At 41.5% G+C, this 17,745-nt stretch overlaps 1 protein-coding gene across 1 annotated transcript in view; it reads left to right on the forward strand.

Moving 5' to 3' along the window:
• tfpia (tissue factor pathway inhibitor a) overlaps positions 1–17,745 on the forward strand; it is a 53,114-nt gene that overhangs the window by 25,577 nt on the left and 9,792 nt on the right. The window lies entirely within an intron of this gene.

The raw sequence follows: 17,745 nt of genomic DNA on the forward strand, positions 1-17,745 counted from the left end.
CCCCCCCCCCCCCCCCCCCTTGAATTTCCCCCCGATCACGTCGTCGGTCTGGTTTGAGTGAGCACAACAGCGGGTCAGAGCTAATGAGCTCGCTGGGATCTAAGAGCAATGCCATCTATAGGCATTCACCCCCAGCCTGTGCCAAATGCCGAGCACTGAGAAGCCTTGATACGGGGGGGGCTGTAACAGAAGAAGATCTTAAAAGGGGCTTTTTGGGAGAATTGAAATCACATTGTTGTTGTTGGCCTCAAGAAATGCCAAATAAATCCAGATAAAACTTGGATGAACCGCTCCCAAGAAGTCAAGGTGAGCAAATTCTTTCTCCGCTTCCCTTCTCCTGCCTTCACTTTTACCCTCCCCCCATTTTTCCCCCAGTCCCCATTTTCCGAGAGTAACCTTTGCCATGACAGGTCAGAGCTGTGTTTCCAACAGGATGACCTTCGGTAATGAGAGGGCAAGTTAGAGACTGACCTGGAAGCGCATTGTTCATCCATCCTGGGAACACAAACAGTAATAGTGCGAAGGCTGCACGGCTGCAACGTCGCATTCTCCGGCCTGTTCTTTCACCCATCCATCATTTCACTGCAGAAACATATAAACAAGAAGCACATCTCCTTTACTCATGTGACATCAGAGGGCTGTTTCTGTCTGCCTGACTGTTGAGAGCATGCTGCTGCCCGCGGGTATATCAGCACTTTCAGGCACAACACTGTTGGCTTCATTATCCTCATAGAAAAAGTGTTCTGACCAACCAAAGCCATTTCAGCCGGCACCAATATGATAACAATAAACCATAAGATAAGCTGGGTTTCGTGGGGCCAATAAGAAGTATGTCAGGACAGTTATTTGGTGAGTTGCTGGGGCTTTCAAGTCAGTGACGATGTCCCAGTTAACCCAGTAAGGACTGCACCTATACAGTACATCAGAAATGCTAAAATATACTTGTTCTTCCTGTTTTCATGAGCCAGCTCTGTTTTTATGGGTTTTTTCCTGTAAACATGAAGATGCTACAGGCCAGTCTAACATGAAGCTCGAACTGTTCTTACACACAGCGAGCAGCTGCGAGACGGGGCTGATACAGAGATGGTGAACTCAGATGTTTTCCTGGCGTTCACGGCATCGGCGCTTGTTACTGTAATCGTGATGCAAAACTGATGTAAAGCCAACAAGGGTCCTTTTATTGGAGCACCTGTTCGACAAGTTTAAGCATGAAGGAAAGTCTTCAGCTGCACTCGTCCTTGGTGGTTTGTGTCACGTGATGGAGATAAAGTAAAAGCTGTGTTTATGCAGAAACCGTTAGCGTAGTTTGATACGGGCTTTAACCCTGACAGCTGACAGCAGCTCTACTTTCTGTGGCGGAGACATATCAACTCATTACTTCTAATTCTAAAAGGCACGGAGAGCACAAACATCGGAGAAGATGTTCATTGTAATGACTCAGAGAAGTGGACGAGGTCTCACAGAATCCCTCAGTACAGCATCCAGCTATAAGAATTTACCCCTCTCATCTGTGATGGACCGTAAACCATCCATAGAAGTAGAGCTGGGCGATATAAGATTTTTTTCATATCACGATATGTTTTTTTCATTTCAGGCGATAACGATATCTATCACGATATCAGCCAAATAACTATATTTGTAAGATTTAAATGTGCCGTTGCTCACAAGTAAAATGTGAAATAATCAGCAGCTTGTTTTTATTTAAATATTTATTTCCCATAATAAGTTCAACAGGGTAGATGTACTTAAGGAACATGAGACTTTTTCAGATAAATAAAGGCAAATATTGCAAACTACACAAAAGGCAGCCGCTAAAGCGTTTAAGTTTCAAAATAGAACAAACGAAACAGACTAAATTGTCAATTCCACTTAGAAACAAAATATTAATTCTAAAAATAAATCTTAGTTTGTTTTACAGAAGAACAGACAAAACTGACTAACTTTTGTCAATATCAAATAAACTGAGAACTAAAAGGAAATTCTCAATCTCTCCTTGTTGTATAGCTTAGCTTTTCAAACAGTTTTAACAGTTACTTTAGTCTGACAAAAGCCGAATGACGAATTAGCGCTTCCAGTCAAATCAAATCAAATCAAATCAAATCACTTTTATTGTCACATCACATGTGCAGGCACACTGGCACAGCACATGCGAGTGAAATTCTTGTGTGCGAGCCCCACAAGCAACAGAGATGTGCAAACACAACAACACAAACGAGCAAAATACAAGAATGGCCAACCTGAAACTAATAAATATATGTACAATATATAATAGTGTATGCATTTCTGGATGTGTATACTAAATATTTTCCTACGTGTGTGTGTGTGTGTGTGTGTGTGTGTGTGTGTGTGTGTGTGTGTGTGTACACACATTTTTACAAATTAAATAGTAAAAAAAAAAAAAAAAAAAAAATAGTCAGTCAGAGACTGAGGCTACGTCCACACGTACACGGGTATTTTTGAAAACGGAGATTTTCCGTTTTCGTTTTAAAAAATAATCCCGTCCACACATAAAGGCAGAAATGAAGGAAAACGCTGCTATGAACATGCCAAAGCAGCAGGTGGCGCTAGATTCCTAACTGTGCCAAAATGTTGGCCAATCAGAAGTCTAGAAGCCTCGGTGGGAAAAAGTAAACAAAGCTGGGGCATAGAAGCAGAACCGAGTCGTATGTGTGGACGGACAGCAGCTGTGTGTATATGTAAGCATTTAAACACTGCAGAGAGTAGAATTAACAGTAACAGTATTGTAGAAATTCATTTCACCGAAACAATAACGTGGCGCACAGTGTGACGTCAAAAAATGCGCACACCTTTGATGCTGCGTTTTCTCAGTTTTTCTGGTCCACACGTAAATGCAAAAACGGAGTTTTCAAAAATCTTCGTTTTCAGTGACCAAAAACGCCGTTTACGTGTGGACGAAAGGTGCAAACGCATAGAAAAATCTGCGTTTTCAAAAATACCCGGGTACGTGTGTACGTAGCGCATGCACCAGTTTATTGTATTTCCAGACTTGCTTTTGGCACAATTTACAGTGCACGCTACTCTGTTTTTGTCAGACTTGAAATAGCCGAAATACCTTCACACTACGGAACTTCTATGGCTCTTCCGTTCGACAATCTCTCCGGCATTGGAACCATCATCTGTTTTCTCTTCGGTAACCTTCGGTCACGCTCGGTTGATTTTTCTAGTCGGCACACTCATTTCCTCCATTACCCGGGCGGTACGGTGGCTGGCTGCTTCCCAAACAAACACACGTGCGGCTTGGCACTTGTGCTGTACGTAACAAGTCACGCGACGTGACGCTGCGGCTGTGATTGGTTCGGCTCTGCGCTACTTAATTTGGATTGGCTGTTCTTTTTTTTTTTTTTTTTTTTTTTAAGAGGACAAGAGCGGCGAGGTCTATCGCGATAGTTAAATTTTTCTATCGAGTAAAAGTTATATCGCGATACATATCGTTATCGTTCTATCGCCCAGCTCTAGTCTGGACTTCTTTAAGTTACTTGAAGACGTTTCACCTCTCATCCGAGAAGCTTCTTCAGTTCTAAGGTCAAATGGTGGAGAGTCCCAGATATAAACCTAGTGGGAGTATCCCCCCACAGAGGGACAAAAGGACCCCCTGATGATCCTCTAATCGCCTGAGCCAAGGTGTGAAACTGGGCGTGGGTCCCAATCAGCCAGAGTTTCGGGTGTGTTCATTGTGAAACCTGGCCCAACCTTATCATGCGAATTCCTGAGAACCCTGTTACCATGGTTCCGAATAGGTAGATATCTTCAGCACTCAGGCTCACCCAAGCCCAAACTTCTCATTGAGAAAAGGGTGTCAGTTGCATTTAGGGACCAGATGATCAAATCCATAATTCCTCTTTTAGGTTTTAGAGAACAGACTGTGAGAGAGTGTTCCAGGGAAAAGTAATATAAAAAACACGAGACTAGACAAGGACACAAGAGTCTAAGGAGGGAAGCTAAGGGAGAAGAGGAGGAGGAGAAAAGTGCGACCGCCTTCGTCAAGAGCAAGAGCAGAAAAAAAGGACACCTATGACACACAGATAATTTTTCATAGTGAGCACGCTCAGACCGAGGATCGTGGCACTGTTGTTGTTAGCAAAGGATCATTTTTGTTTTCAAGGACTGCTGTTCCTCATTAGGCTTTATTGCCTCCTTGGGCATAAAATCCTATTATAAAGTCATTCTGTTGTTATGTTGCTAACACGGAACATTGCCAGCACATTAATTCTGAACAGTTTTGCAGAAGCCATCTGCTTAATGTATAAAAGAAAACTTGGAAGTTTCTGGGTCATAATTATGTATAATTTGACCTTTTTTAATGAAAACTACCCAGCTTGACCCTGAAAAGGTCACTTAAAAAATTCACAACTGTCACCTTTTTTACTAGAGGGTAAAGATCTTACAGATATTTGAGAGAAATCCCCAACAGTCAAATTACTATGGGTGACTGCTCGGGGATGGTGGGAAGGAAGAACTTCCTTTTAACAAGAAGAGACCTCCAGCAGAGCCAGGCTCAGGAAGGGCCTGAAGCCAGCTGGGAGGTCTTACATAAAATGTAATGACATTCAGAATTACTATATGAAGATACTGTTAATGCTGAAGTGTATGGAGGATGACCCAAATGCTGCACAAGCCTGCATACAAACTAGAAAAAATAAAACACAACAAAACAAGACTATTTGGGTGAATTTTAATAACAAACAATACCCAGCATAAACAAAGTATGGCTCAGTCCAAAAAACAAACAAAAAAACATTAAAAACATTTAGGAGGAGTAAAATAAGACCCGTAGACATGGCTGTTTATACACACTGGGGTTGATAAGGAAGGTGGAGACAGGTGTGGAATGAGGCATAACTAAGCGTAATCATGATCCAGGAACTAGTTATCCGAATAAATCAGAAAATCACCGACAACCATTATTGATAAAAACACTGTGACACACAGAGGTAGTGGAAAGATGTGATTTTAGTGGGTCATGGGAAGTCCAGCAAAGCAAAGTCTGTAGTAGCATAATCAAGGAGGGCTCAAAGTCACGTGGCCCAGCCCGAACTATAAGCTTTATCAAAAAGAACAGTTTTCAATTCAATTCAATTTTATTTATATAGCGCCAAATCACAACAAAAGTCGCCTCAAGGCGCTTCATAGATACAGAGAAAAACCCAACAATCATATGACCCCCTATGAGCAAGCACTTTGGTGACAGTGGGAAGGAAAAACTCCCTTTTAACAGGAAGAAACCTCCGGCAGAACCAGACTCAGGGAGGGGCGGGGCCATCTGCTGCGACTGGTTGGGTTTTAAACCTAATCTTAAAAACAGGCGAGAGACTGAAGCCAAACAAGGAAACGGCTCCTTAGAAAATTTTAGCATGGTACACTGATATCCTCGTCAGATATGACATTTGAAATTGGTTGTAATTTTTAGGCAGGAGACAAAGCTACCTTGCAAGTAGCTTTTATCACTAAATGGTAATTACATTAATAACAGAAAATCAGGATTTTTTTTTTTTTTCAAATTGAGAGAGCTGCAAAATATTAGTCAGTATGCATTTAATAACTCCAAATGTGCTATTATTCACATGCTGAAGCATGAATTTGCATCATTAGCCTGTCTATTGTGTGTAAAGGACATGAAAATGAAGGAGCAGCATTGTTCTTGGCTTTAGAAACTAAAAACTGTGCTTGTTTTTCCAAGGATTATAGCAAGAAACATGACTAGGATTAGCAAGGTATTTAGCTCCATGGGTGCTAAGGTATCGGTACTTGTGCCAGCCACAGAAATCTCTAAAGTATTCGTTATTATCAATGCTGAAATATATGTGCCATATTTCACTTTTGCATTCAGGATGTGATGCAAAAAATGTATTGAGGGAAAGCTAACAGAATATATAAGAATCTGTCTATCCTTCAAGCTCGGGTCCTCTACCCGAGGCCTGGGATCTTAAGGGTCCTGCGCAATATCTTAGCTGTTCCTAGGACTGCGCTCTTACCTTCACCCTCCACATCTTCTAAAGCTCTTCGCTGAGCCCTTGGTATTTCTCCAGCTTCTTGTGTTCCTTCTTCCTGATGTTGTTGCATATTGATTCTTTCAGTGCAAAATATTAGTGTTCAAAAACAACTCTCTGTCACACTAAACAGTTATTTCTATAAAAATAAATGCAGTGTATAATTTAACCTTAAGCTAGAATGCAACATGGGAACACTCAAGTAAAGTACCTTTAAATTGTGCTCCTGAATAGTAAGTAAAAGTGTTTACTGACATTTCCTTATGAGACCACAAAAGGATCTTGTGGAATAAAATAGTGGCTTCCTGCTGTTGCAAGAAGCCACTTTTAGTTGTTTTAGTCTTGAATGGCCTGTGAGCCTGCAGGATAGCTGTTTGTCTTATGCTGGAGCTCGGGATTACCAGTTACCTGTAGACACAAAGCTAGTTAGTCCCCTATGCTGGTGTCACAAGTTTGCATTTCAACAGACAAACACCCATTTTTTTATCCTCTTTATATCCCTGCTGTCTGGAAATAATATTCCAGAGCCACACCTCTGAAATCTCTGGAGCACTTTAAAGCCTTACAGGCCTCGTGTACATAGTTAAGGTTTCTAAGCCCAAAAATAGTTTAATTCCCCAAACTGCCAAAGCTGTGTTCAACATCTAAAAGTGAAAGCAAACAGGAATCTGCTTACATCATGCAGTCACGCACCACAAACTGCCGGTAATAGGTTCGTCAGAGGCAATATAGTCATTTTAAATTGCATTTAGATTAGATAAAAACTATTACTGGGAAACGCATGCATCAACCATATATACAGCAATCAAGATTGTACAGAAGGAAGAGGGCAAGAAGGAATGGCTTTTATAATTCAATTCAATTCAATTTTATTTATATAGCGCCAAAACACAACATAAGTCGCCTCAAGGCAAGCAGTGTGCACATAGGCAGTGCTTGTTTATCTGTCTGAGTTGCTCGAATAATTTTAAGATGGGTACAGATTCACCTCCGTCTTGCCGTAAAAGATTTGGGATGACTTTTTCTGGCTCAATTAGAGTGAAATCAACAATCTAGCTAAAAATACTTTTTGTCCCACTGGGTTCTGACTAGGAGGGAAGATTTTCTCTATGGTAGCGTTCCCAGGTAAAATCAAAATGCAGATGTAAAATTGTGGATATTTATAACACTGCTGCGGCTATTTCTCTCTCACTCCTCCCTGAAACATTGTGTGAGATGCCTGCTGCATATAGAGAAGATTGCAGATACTTCTATAAATTCCCATTAGGCTGTTGATAGCATGCAATCAGTGTTGCCATAAAGCACACCTGCTATTGTGCGCCAACTGTCAGATTGCAAAACAGACAAGTCGAGATGAGTTGCTTTTTTTCAACTCCCTTTTTTCTTGATGAGATGGAAAATTTTATAATCTTCATTATTGCTAAACTTCGCTTAACCTCCACGCTGCAAGACGCAAGTTCAAACACGTTATGCGGTAGCTGTTTTTCTGTAGTGTGGCGTGACTGGGCTTAACGGATATACACACGCACATACAAAAAAAGCTCAGAACTAAATCCTGAGTGTACTAAAAGTAAAGGTAGAAAGGCCACTGTGTGTGTGTGTGTGTGTGTGTGTGTGTGTGTGTGTGTGTGTGTGTGTGTGTGTGTGTGAGAAACTATGAGTAAAGATGGACTAAATAAAAGGAGTGACAGGACCCCTTCATTGATCAATGCTGTATCCTCCCAAATCAATTGGTGACGGTGAAAGCACCGTGACACCTGCTAAGTGCAGCCTTGACAGCACAGCAATACATCCTGCCACTCATTGCACTGCACTTAGCTTTTGTTAAGTGGGACGAGGGTAATATATCATAAAACTGTCGCACTTGAAAAGCAATCAAAGCCGCGATAATTAGACCCGTTCACAATTGGAAGTTCAATTTATCCACAGTCAGGTTGTGCCGCAGCGCCTCACTCCAGAAGCACTTCAGGTGAAATCTGAAGTATGTGTTGTGAAAAACACTTGAAGTCGACAAAAGCAAATTTGGGAATGGGTGAGGAGCAGTTTTGTCTCGGTTCTGGAGCTGCGTGCAGAATGTATAGCATATAAATAATACACTTTTAATACTGAAGCATGTCTGATCAACGTGGAATATGTTTCTCTCACAGTAAGAAACCTTTACTTTTAGCATGTTATGGGATGCTTAATGCAGTCAAACAAGAGGATCATGAATGGATTTGCATCCTCCAACCATTGTTACATACAGGAAATGCCTCCATTTGATCCACACTATTGCGTGAGGCCACAGGATAACTGGTCTGTGTCTAAAGTCTCACACAAGTTTGAAACTTGCAGCCTTTTGGTTATAAAGAAAATATCACTGCATTAAATGCAGCTATAAATGTAACTTATCTGTATGATGGCATTTAAAGGGCACTTCCAGGACGGCCTTTATTGGTTTTTGGTTGAACAAATAAAAACATGTTAGAGCGCACTACAAGCAAGGGACAAGCGTGTAGTGGTGGCTTTTATCTAAATTGAATCGCACTTTCAGGAGTGTATCCTTTTTTCCAGCGCTGGGTGATGACTTTGGTTTAAACTCAAAGTCGAAACTACAATGAAAGGAAATAAGCCAACAAGTTCCTGTTTCATTTGTGTTGATTCACAGCAGGCTTTAAATGCTTACACACACAAATATAAAGGAATCTGGTGCGTGTATCATTCAAGAGCTTTAACTTGGTAACTATGTTAACTCAATACTTTTCACTTACGTATTTCTTTCACATACTGTATAGGTAAGATTGCTTTAAACAACTCAAGCCATTCATAACATAGTCAAAGGAGCTTGCAAAGAAAAGCGTCTGGACTTCTTTAAGTTGCTTGAAGACCTGAAAGACAAAACGCCAAAACACAAACTTAACAATGTGGTGTATGCTGTACAGTGCAGCGAGGAATGCCCAGACCTCTACATTGGAGAGACCAAACAGCCACTTCACAAGCGCATGGCACAACACAGAAGAGCCACCTCCACAGGACAAGACTCAGCAGTCCATCTGCATCTTAAGGATAAAGGACACTCTTTCGAGGATGCCAATGTTCACATTTTGGACAGAGAGGACAGATGGTTTGAAAGAGGAGTGAAAGAAGCCATCTATGTCCACTGTGAGCGACCATCTTTGAACAGAGGCGGGGGTTTACGACACCAACTCTCTGCCATCTATAATCCAGTTTTGAGTTCCCTCCCCAGACGCCTTAACGCCCACTCACATCCTGGGCCATCTGACCTCAGGAATTCGCATGATAAGGTGGGGCCAGGTTTCACAATGAACACACCCGAAACTCTGGCTGATTGGGACCCACGCCCAGTTTTCCACCTTGGCTCAGACGATTAGAGGATCATCAGGGGGTCCTTTTGTCCCTCTGTGGGGGGTCACTCCCACTAGGTTTATATCTGGGACTCTCCACCATTTGACCTTAGAACTGAAGAAGCTTCTCGGATGAGAGGTGAAACGTCTTCAAGCAACTTAAAGAAGTCCAGACGCTTTTCTTTGCAAGCTCCTTTGACTACGATGACCTGGATGACTGAGAACCTTCACAGACATTCATAACATAATTAAGTTGCTTTCAGGTCCACATTAGTAAAACGAATATCACATTTGTGTTATTCAGTCTGATGGGTTTGTAAATTAATTTGAAATTAACCTAAATTAGCATCAAAATTTCATTAGCACTACCTGTTAGTGTGCTCTCCACTATCCAGTTGGCCTTTTACAGGATATGTTTGTTTGTATGATGGAACACATTAAATCCTTCACTCAGCAACTCTGTATGGTTTTGCCAACAGGAATACAAAGCTAGACTTTTTCACAATGAAACCTTGAAAATGTCATCACTAAATCTCAGGAATCAGATCTTTAAGATCCAATGTCTTCCTCTGTGTTTTGACTCATTCTGTGCAACAGGCCTGTCAAATCAGCAACTCTTTATTTCTCACAAACACTGCACACGGCAAAAAGTCTGCACACTCTGATTTGATTTATGCCACCTGTCCCTTCTAAACTTCGTTACACCAGATGACAAAGACATAGACAGCTTGTTGAGAATCTTCTTGTAAAGGTCAGAAACCGATGTGAGGAACATTGTGGCTTACCCCAAAAAATCACCAGGTCCAAAACGCTTCTTTTAGTTTGCTTTGCCTTTTATAGCTAAGCCCGCAGAGGTCAGGGAGACAAACAAGGGTTTCTCTGTCACTGATGTGCTTATTTGTACTTACCCCTTACATTCAGCGTGTGAGCACAGCTTTTTATACACCAAAGTGAAAAAAGAGATAGCAGCAAACCTGTAACTACACAAACGGTATTATATTGCTGGAGGTCTTTGAAATGTCAAATTTGTTAAGGGTGTGGAAAAGGCCTGTGTACTAAACAACATCATTATACAAGGGTAAGCTGTTTTTACATTGTTTTGCAGTGACTATTTGGGGACTGAATTATGTTTTGGAGGTGGTTAAGTAAACCAGTAAATAATCTTACCCCCGAAATCCATCATTTTTGTTGATTTGTTTATTCCTCATACTCCAGCGGTGTTTATGTATGAAATCTCAAAATCATAGAAATGTATTGTTTTTATTAATGTTTTACAAATATGTTGTGACATTATTATGCTAGATGAAAATTAGCAAAGGCAATGTTGTAATTTCCAGATTTGCCCTCTCACTGCTGCTGGACACAGTGGTACAGAGGTGTGTTATTTGGGCTGTGACATAATGATGTTTGACAGGTTAAAGGTTTAGTTCGTTTAGTAACAGCATTTTCTTAAAGGATTTTTATACCACCTCATCTGTACTGTACCTGAGGCTGTGGATAATTTGGAATTCAGTTATAGTTTATGTAATTTTGTGTCAGATGTTACATTTAAGAGCAGCAGAAAGCTATTTAGAGCACATATTAGGCAATATTTGCAATACTTTAAATCAGAATCAGGATACTTTATTGATCCCTGGGGGAAATTATTTTTTGTTACAGTGCTCCATTATAAACCAACATTAAGACAAGACAGACAATACGCTAACTAAGAATAGCACTATATATATATATATATATATATATATATATATATATATATATATATATATATATATATATATATATATATATATATATATATATATAAAAAACACCCAGCACGCCCCTGCGGGCGGTTTATCCTTCAAGCTCGGGTCCTCTACCAGAGGCCTGGGAGCTTGAGGGTCCTGCGCAGTATCTTAGCTGTTCCCAGGACTGCGCTCTTCTGGACAGAGATCTCCGATGTTGTTCCCGGGATCTGCTGGAGCCACTCGCCTAGCTTGGGAGTCACCGCACCTAGTGCTCCGATTACCACGGGGACCACCGTTACCTTCACCCTCCACATCCTCTCGAGCTCTTCTCTGAGCCCTTGGTATTTCTCCAGCTTCTCGTGTTCCTTCTTCCTGATATTGCTGTCATTCGGAACCGCTACATCGATCACTACGGCCGTCTTCTTCTGTTTGTCTACCACCACTATGTCCGGTTGGTTAGCCACCACCATTTTGTCCGTCTGTATCTGGAAGTCCCACAGGATCTTAGCTCGGTCATTCTCCACCACCCTTGGGGGCATCTCCCATTTTGACCTCGGGACTTCCAGGTTATACTCGGCACAGATGTTCCTGTACACTATGCCGGCCACTTGGTTATGGCGTTCCATGTATGCCTTGCCTGCTAGCATCTTGCACCCTGCTGTTATGTGCTGGATTGTCTCTGGGGCATCTTTACACAGCCTGCACCTGGGGCCTTGCCTGGTGTGATAGACCCCAGCCTCTATGGATCTTGTACTCAGAGCTTGTTCTTGTGCTGCCATGATTAGTGTGTGTGTATATATATGTGTGTATATATATATATATATATATATATATATATATATATATATATATATTAAATAGCTGTAAAAGAAACATGTGTAGTTGTAGCAGTAAACAGTGTGTTAAGTGGATGCGTTGTACAGGGAGATGGCCACAGGCAGGAAAGATTTCCTGTGTCGTTCAGTGGTGCTTTTCGGTAATCTCAGTCTCTCACTGAACGAGCTCCTGTGACTGACCAGCATGTCATGGAGTGGGTGGGAGGTGTTATCCAACATTGTCTTTATCTTGGACAGCATCCGCCTCTCCGACACCACCTTGAGGGAGTCCAGCTCCATCCCCACAACATTGCTGGCCTTACGGATTAGTTTATTAAGAGTGTTGGCATCTGCGACCCTCAGCCTGCTCCCCCAGCATGCAACAGCATAGAGGATCGCACTGGCCACCACAGACTCATAGAAAATCCTCAGCATTTTCTGGCAGATGTTGAAGGACCTCAGTCGCCTCAAAAAATAGAGACGACTCTGGCCCTTCCTGTAAAGTGCTGTGGTGTTTTTAGCCCAGTCCAGTTTATTGTCAATGTGTACTCCAAGGTATTTATAGTCCCTCCACAATGTCAACACTGACCCCCTGGATTGAAACAGGGGTCAAGTGTTTCCTGGTCTTCCTGAAGTCCACGATCAGTTCCTTGGTTTTTGCCATGTTGAGCTGCAGATGATTCTGCTCACACCACGTGACAAAGGAGTCGACCACAGCCCGGTACTCTGTCTCATCATCCCTGCTGATGCATCCAACCACCGCAGAGTCATCAGAAAACTTCTGAAGATGACAGGTCTCTGTGCAGTGGCTGAAGTCTGTGGTGTAGAGGGTGAAGAGGAAGGGGGAGAGGACAGTCCCCTGTGGTGCCCCTGTGTTGCTGATCACCTTGTCAGACACACACTGTGGGAGACGTACATATTGTGGTCTTCCTGTCAGGTAATCAACAATCCAGGACACCAGAGAAGCATCCACCTGCATCGCTGCTAACTTATCACCCAGGAGGGTCGGCCTGATGGTGTTGAAAGCACTGGAAAAGTCAAAAAATATGACCCTCACAGTGCTCGCCGGCTGGTCCAGATGGGTGTAGACACGATTGAGCAGGTAGATGATGGCGTCCTCAGTTCCGAGACGAGGCTGATAAGCGAACTGAAGGGGATCCAGGTGTGGTCTTACTATGGGTCGCAGCTGGTCCAGGATGAGCCTTTCCAGGGTCTTCATGATGTGGGAGGTCAGTGCCACGGGCCTGTAATCCTGGGGGCCACTGGGACGTGGCGTCTTTGGTACAGGGACGAGGCGTGATGTCTTCCACATCACTGGGACCCTCTGCAGACTCAGACTCAGCATAAACAGTTTATGAAAGACTCCACACAGCTGGGGGGCACAGGTCTTGAGGACGAGGGGACTCACTCCGTCTGGTCCAGCAGACTTGCCTGAGTGAAGTCTCCTCATTTGCATCTCAACCTGGTATTGAGTGAAGGTGATGGGTGGGGGAGGGGTGTCAGGAATCTCACAGGAGGCAACATGTGAAGAGAGAGGCTGGCACAGTGGTGTGGCTCTGGATTCCAGGCTGACTGCAGGTGAGGTTGTGGGAGCATAAATGCAAAAGCACATCCAATTAGGTGGCCCAATAGATGTATGTAATATCAGTTTCATGTACTAGAGTTACATCAGCTGCCCTGATTCTGTACCTCTACAAGTAGTCTTTTGTTTTCCCTAATCTGAAGGGTTTCCAATGAACCAGTAACCACAACGATGAGCATGACTGTGATTAGTTCCCATCTAATTTGGGTTTCGTATGTTTCAATTAGAAGCTTCAATGTGGAGTTAAGGAAAATAAAACATATGCAGTAAGCAAAAATGCCAAACAATTTCTAGTTAGAGCTTCTTATTTAATTTCTTTATACCAGTGAATTAATATATTGAAGCAGCCCTACAGTTGGTGAGGGAAATTCCCCACTGAAATCCATCCATTTAGTCTTATGGGAAACTGTTATGAGCCTTTCCACTGTTCACTGAGTCGGTCGGCCTGAGTCACTGGCAGATGAATTGCTAATGAAAAGAAAATGTTTTCAATAATAATTAGTTGCATTCTTGCTTAACTAACAGGCATGTGCAATTTTAGAAAGTAATTCGGGCCTTCCAATTATTGAGTTTTTTGACATTCTTTTTTTCTGCTGAGATAAGACAGACACTCATATAATTTTCTTCTCCTCGCAGCTCAGCCTGCAAGTGCTGACCTTTATCAGTGCTTATAGGCTGGAAGCTGCATTTATTTATTACTTTTCAATCACAAAAATAGCATAATGACAATTTAATCAGAAGCATATCGCAATATATATTGAATGAAAAAGTTGCTGTTGAGATCTGTGTCTGTCATTATCAACTGGAATTCACAGGCTTCAATTATTTTTCCACCCTGAGTTTGTTTATTTTTCTTTATTTACTCTTCCATTACAGATCAGCTGTCTTTTCTTTCCACATGAGGCTTCACTGAGAATGTGTAAGCACAATAAAGACCTTTCAAAATACGGTGACGTGTACTGACAAAAAAAATATGAAGGAAGAAGCAGAAAGAAAGTAAATGAGCAAGCGAAGAGATAAAGAAGCGATGGGCTGATCTGAAAGGTAGTCTAAATATTCAGCTCGTCCCATCAAAAGAGTCATTGTACATTGTTCCAAAATCTCATCTGTCTCCTCGTTCTGCAGATAACATTTAGGCAAAATATGAAAACATACATGTTTTTCTTTTTTTCTCCACACGTAATCCAGCTCAGCCCTCAGAATCTTTCACGGCTATCTTAAATATTAAAGTGTGCTTTGCTGAATGATGGGATGCTCTGTATGATTCATACCCAGTATTTGAGAAAAAAAATAAAAATAAAAAGCTGACCGATAATTGTCAAAACACAAATCATCTCTGCCACCTTCACGGCTTTAATAGAGAATTGTGCATTTGAATTATTCATCGCCGCTTTGCTCTGGTGAGTACGCAAGCCTGGCCCTTTGGCACAACTCTTTGCCCAAGCTTTTAAGTCAAAGTCACCTCATGAAATGTATTTAGATGTTACAATGATAGCTTTTTAATCACAGTCAGCCTTCAGTGGAGAGTGATTATTCAAAGACTTAACAGATAAACCGAACAGACAGTGTGCGGCTTTAAGATATCACTTGGCAACCATATTAGTCCTCAGATGCTTGACCACAGTGACTTTAGACAGGTAGCAGCATTTATTTACGCACAGGTCAGAAGTCCCAGCAGAATTCTCATTTGGCTTCGAACAAGAGTGATTGATTTTGTGTTTTCTTGGCTTGTTAGCCAGTAAATCACACTCTCTGGGCGGCTAATTGTCGCAGTCTTGATGGAAACCAGTGATGGTTCAGTCTGTCCATTTAACTGTTGATGAGCTATTTCAAAGAGTGCTGAAGTTTTTAAGCTCAGACTGTGTGTTTTACTTTATCTGTGCAATTATGTTTCCACGCAGCTAAAATATCACTTGAAGTAAACATTTATAAGCATACAGCTGAATACTAATGGATCAGTAGTGTGCTGATGACATGGCGTGCTTCCACCGATATAACTGCTGATAACTTTATGGATTGGTCATCAGGGTGCTTGGTTAAGGTCAGGGAAAGACCAGAGGAGAAACAAACAATGCTCACGTTACTTGAGAAACAAAGTGTTATTTACTTTTGTTTAAAACCACAGTCCGTTCGTAACCTTAGCCAAAGTTGATTCTGTTCATCTGGACGTAGCGTGGGAAAAACGTTTCTCGTCTAAGAGACTTCTTCAGTCTCCAAAGTGTTTTCGTTGCCTAACCTGAACCATAGATTGGTATTGTGAGCTGAGTGACCACCATCCACTCAGACCACCTTGATGCAGTTCATCATTGCAACTTCATTATTAAAACAAACAAACATGTCTCTGCATACATGGATAAAATCTTGCCTGGTTATCTACTAGACTCACAGGAAGCAGGCAGGCTGATGGTTCCCAGATTGCACCAAACGTACTGGAAAAACAGTTTGATGTAAATTCTTAGAGATTGGATCGACTTGTTTTTGTAATTGAGGTTTACTAACTGAAATGAAAGTGCCACGATCAAATTTGTTTACAATCTTTTGCTGAAACATGTCATTTTTTTGTCCATTCTTTAGACAGTGCAGTTACATTTCTGCTTTTGGATAAGCTTTGCACAGGGTTTTTTTTAAAGTTAATAACAATATAATATAGTTTGCTTTTCACATATTCTAACCTATTAAAATCCTTCTCCAGGTTGTCGTGTTGTTATTCAAGTAACACAAACACAAAATCTGATCTGAACATCCTAGTGTGTGACTAAAGTACCATTCAAACAGTGTCTTCACCGGTCCATGTAATGAACACATTTGACTGTTTTGTGCATAATTTACTCAGAAAATTAGTCTGGCATATTAAGTATGTTTTTGGAGACTGTGAGATCTCCACTAGAATGTAAAACAATAATTTGTGGGTTTGATGACAGCAGATGTTTGCACTTATCAATCCACTGATGTGAGGCTTAAGATGTTTACTTAATTTCTTTCACTGCCTTAACAATCTTTGGAATAAATATTCATTGAATAAAATGCACCACAAGTGTCATTTTAGATGTGAGGATAAAGATAATGATTACACTTTGATGATTATGCTTTTGCACCACGACAGGCATTTAGAGGATCCCATTACAATTTGATGTAATTGCAGAAGTATTTTGATAAGTGAATCACACACACACACTGTGTGTCATGGACTGAATGACTGAGGGGGCTTAGAGGCACATGTTCTACTCTGTGAAGAGCCACGCTGATCAGTATATTGACAGCTTGTCGAGTTGCACCTGTATTAGTTGACAATGCCTGTCTAATGAAAGCAGTGCATTTCATAGTATAGCCATGATTGGATTTCAGACTGAAATCAAGCTTTAGTCTGTTGCTTGTAATGATTTGAAGTTTTGTGACGGCTCATTCAGTTAATCAGCAGGGTTCCCACATCCTCCCATCTCTGCAGTGGTCCATACTGCAGATGTTGGGAATTTCAGATTAAAGACATGGTGACTGCTGAGTGCATGCATAAGCATCCTTAGCTGGATTACCGAGTAATAAGCTTTCAGTTAAAGGCATAAAGCATAAAACAAATCTGAGATACTGTGAGTAAAAAAAGACACACCGGAGCAGATTCAGAATTTAGATGAGCATCTAACTGTAGCTCAGAGGTGTAAGACCCTGGGCTCAGTACTCCGACACTCGAGGGTGATATTATACGCAACAAAAAGTGGAGAAGGGTAGAGCTGAAGTAAGAAGTAGAAAAGATATGATAGAAAAGAAAGCAGAGCCTTGGCAGGAGGAGGGAATGTGGGTCACCAGGGACAAGGGAACATAAGGAAGTTCTTGCTGGAAATGTTGACTCTTTGCCTTCTGTTGGATTGTATCTGAAACTTGACTGGAGAAGAAATGTCACTGTACCACTGGGGAGGCAAAAAGTGGGACAGACTGCCCGGTGATTGCAAAGTGCTTCATGGCATGCAGTCAATTTACTGCACCTTGTACCACGTACTGTTTTGAATAGGTTTATCTTCCCTCCCTGTGTCTTTGGTGTTGTGCCTGCTCCTTTTTTCTGTTTGGCAATTCTCATAAAGACATGTTTAATTGGATAGCACTGAACCTTTCTGCTCAAGGCATTGCTTCATACGCATATAAGGAAAAAGCCATCACTGGCTTTATCGGATGGTATTGCATACTTTTGAAAATAATTTGCCACTCAGTTAAACTACATTCATAGCAAATGAAAACCCAACTGAAGCAGCAAAGTTAATTGTGTTTCTTTTTAGT

This window comes from Aulonocara sp. 'chitande type north' Nkhata Bay, linkage group LG16, assembly GCF_057382095.1.
Source record: "Aulonocara sp. 'chitande type north' Nkhata Bay isolate Kocher_YH1m ecotype deep benthic linkage group LG16, A_spYH_male_GT1.1, whole genome shotgun sequence".
NCBI classification, from domain to species: Eukaryota; Metazoa; Chordata; class Actinopteri; order Cichliformes; family Cichlidae; genus Aulonocara; species Aulonocara sp. 'chitande type north' Nkhata Bay.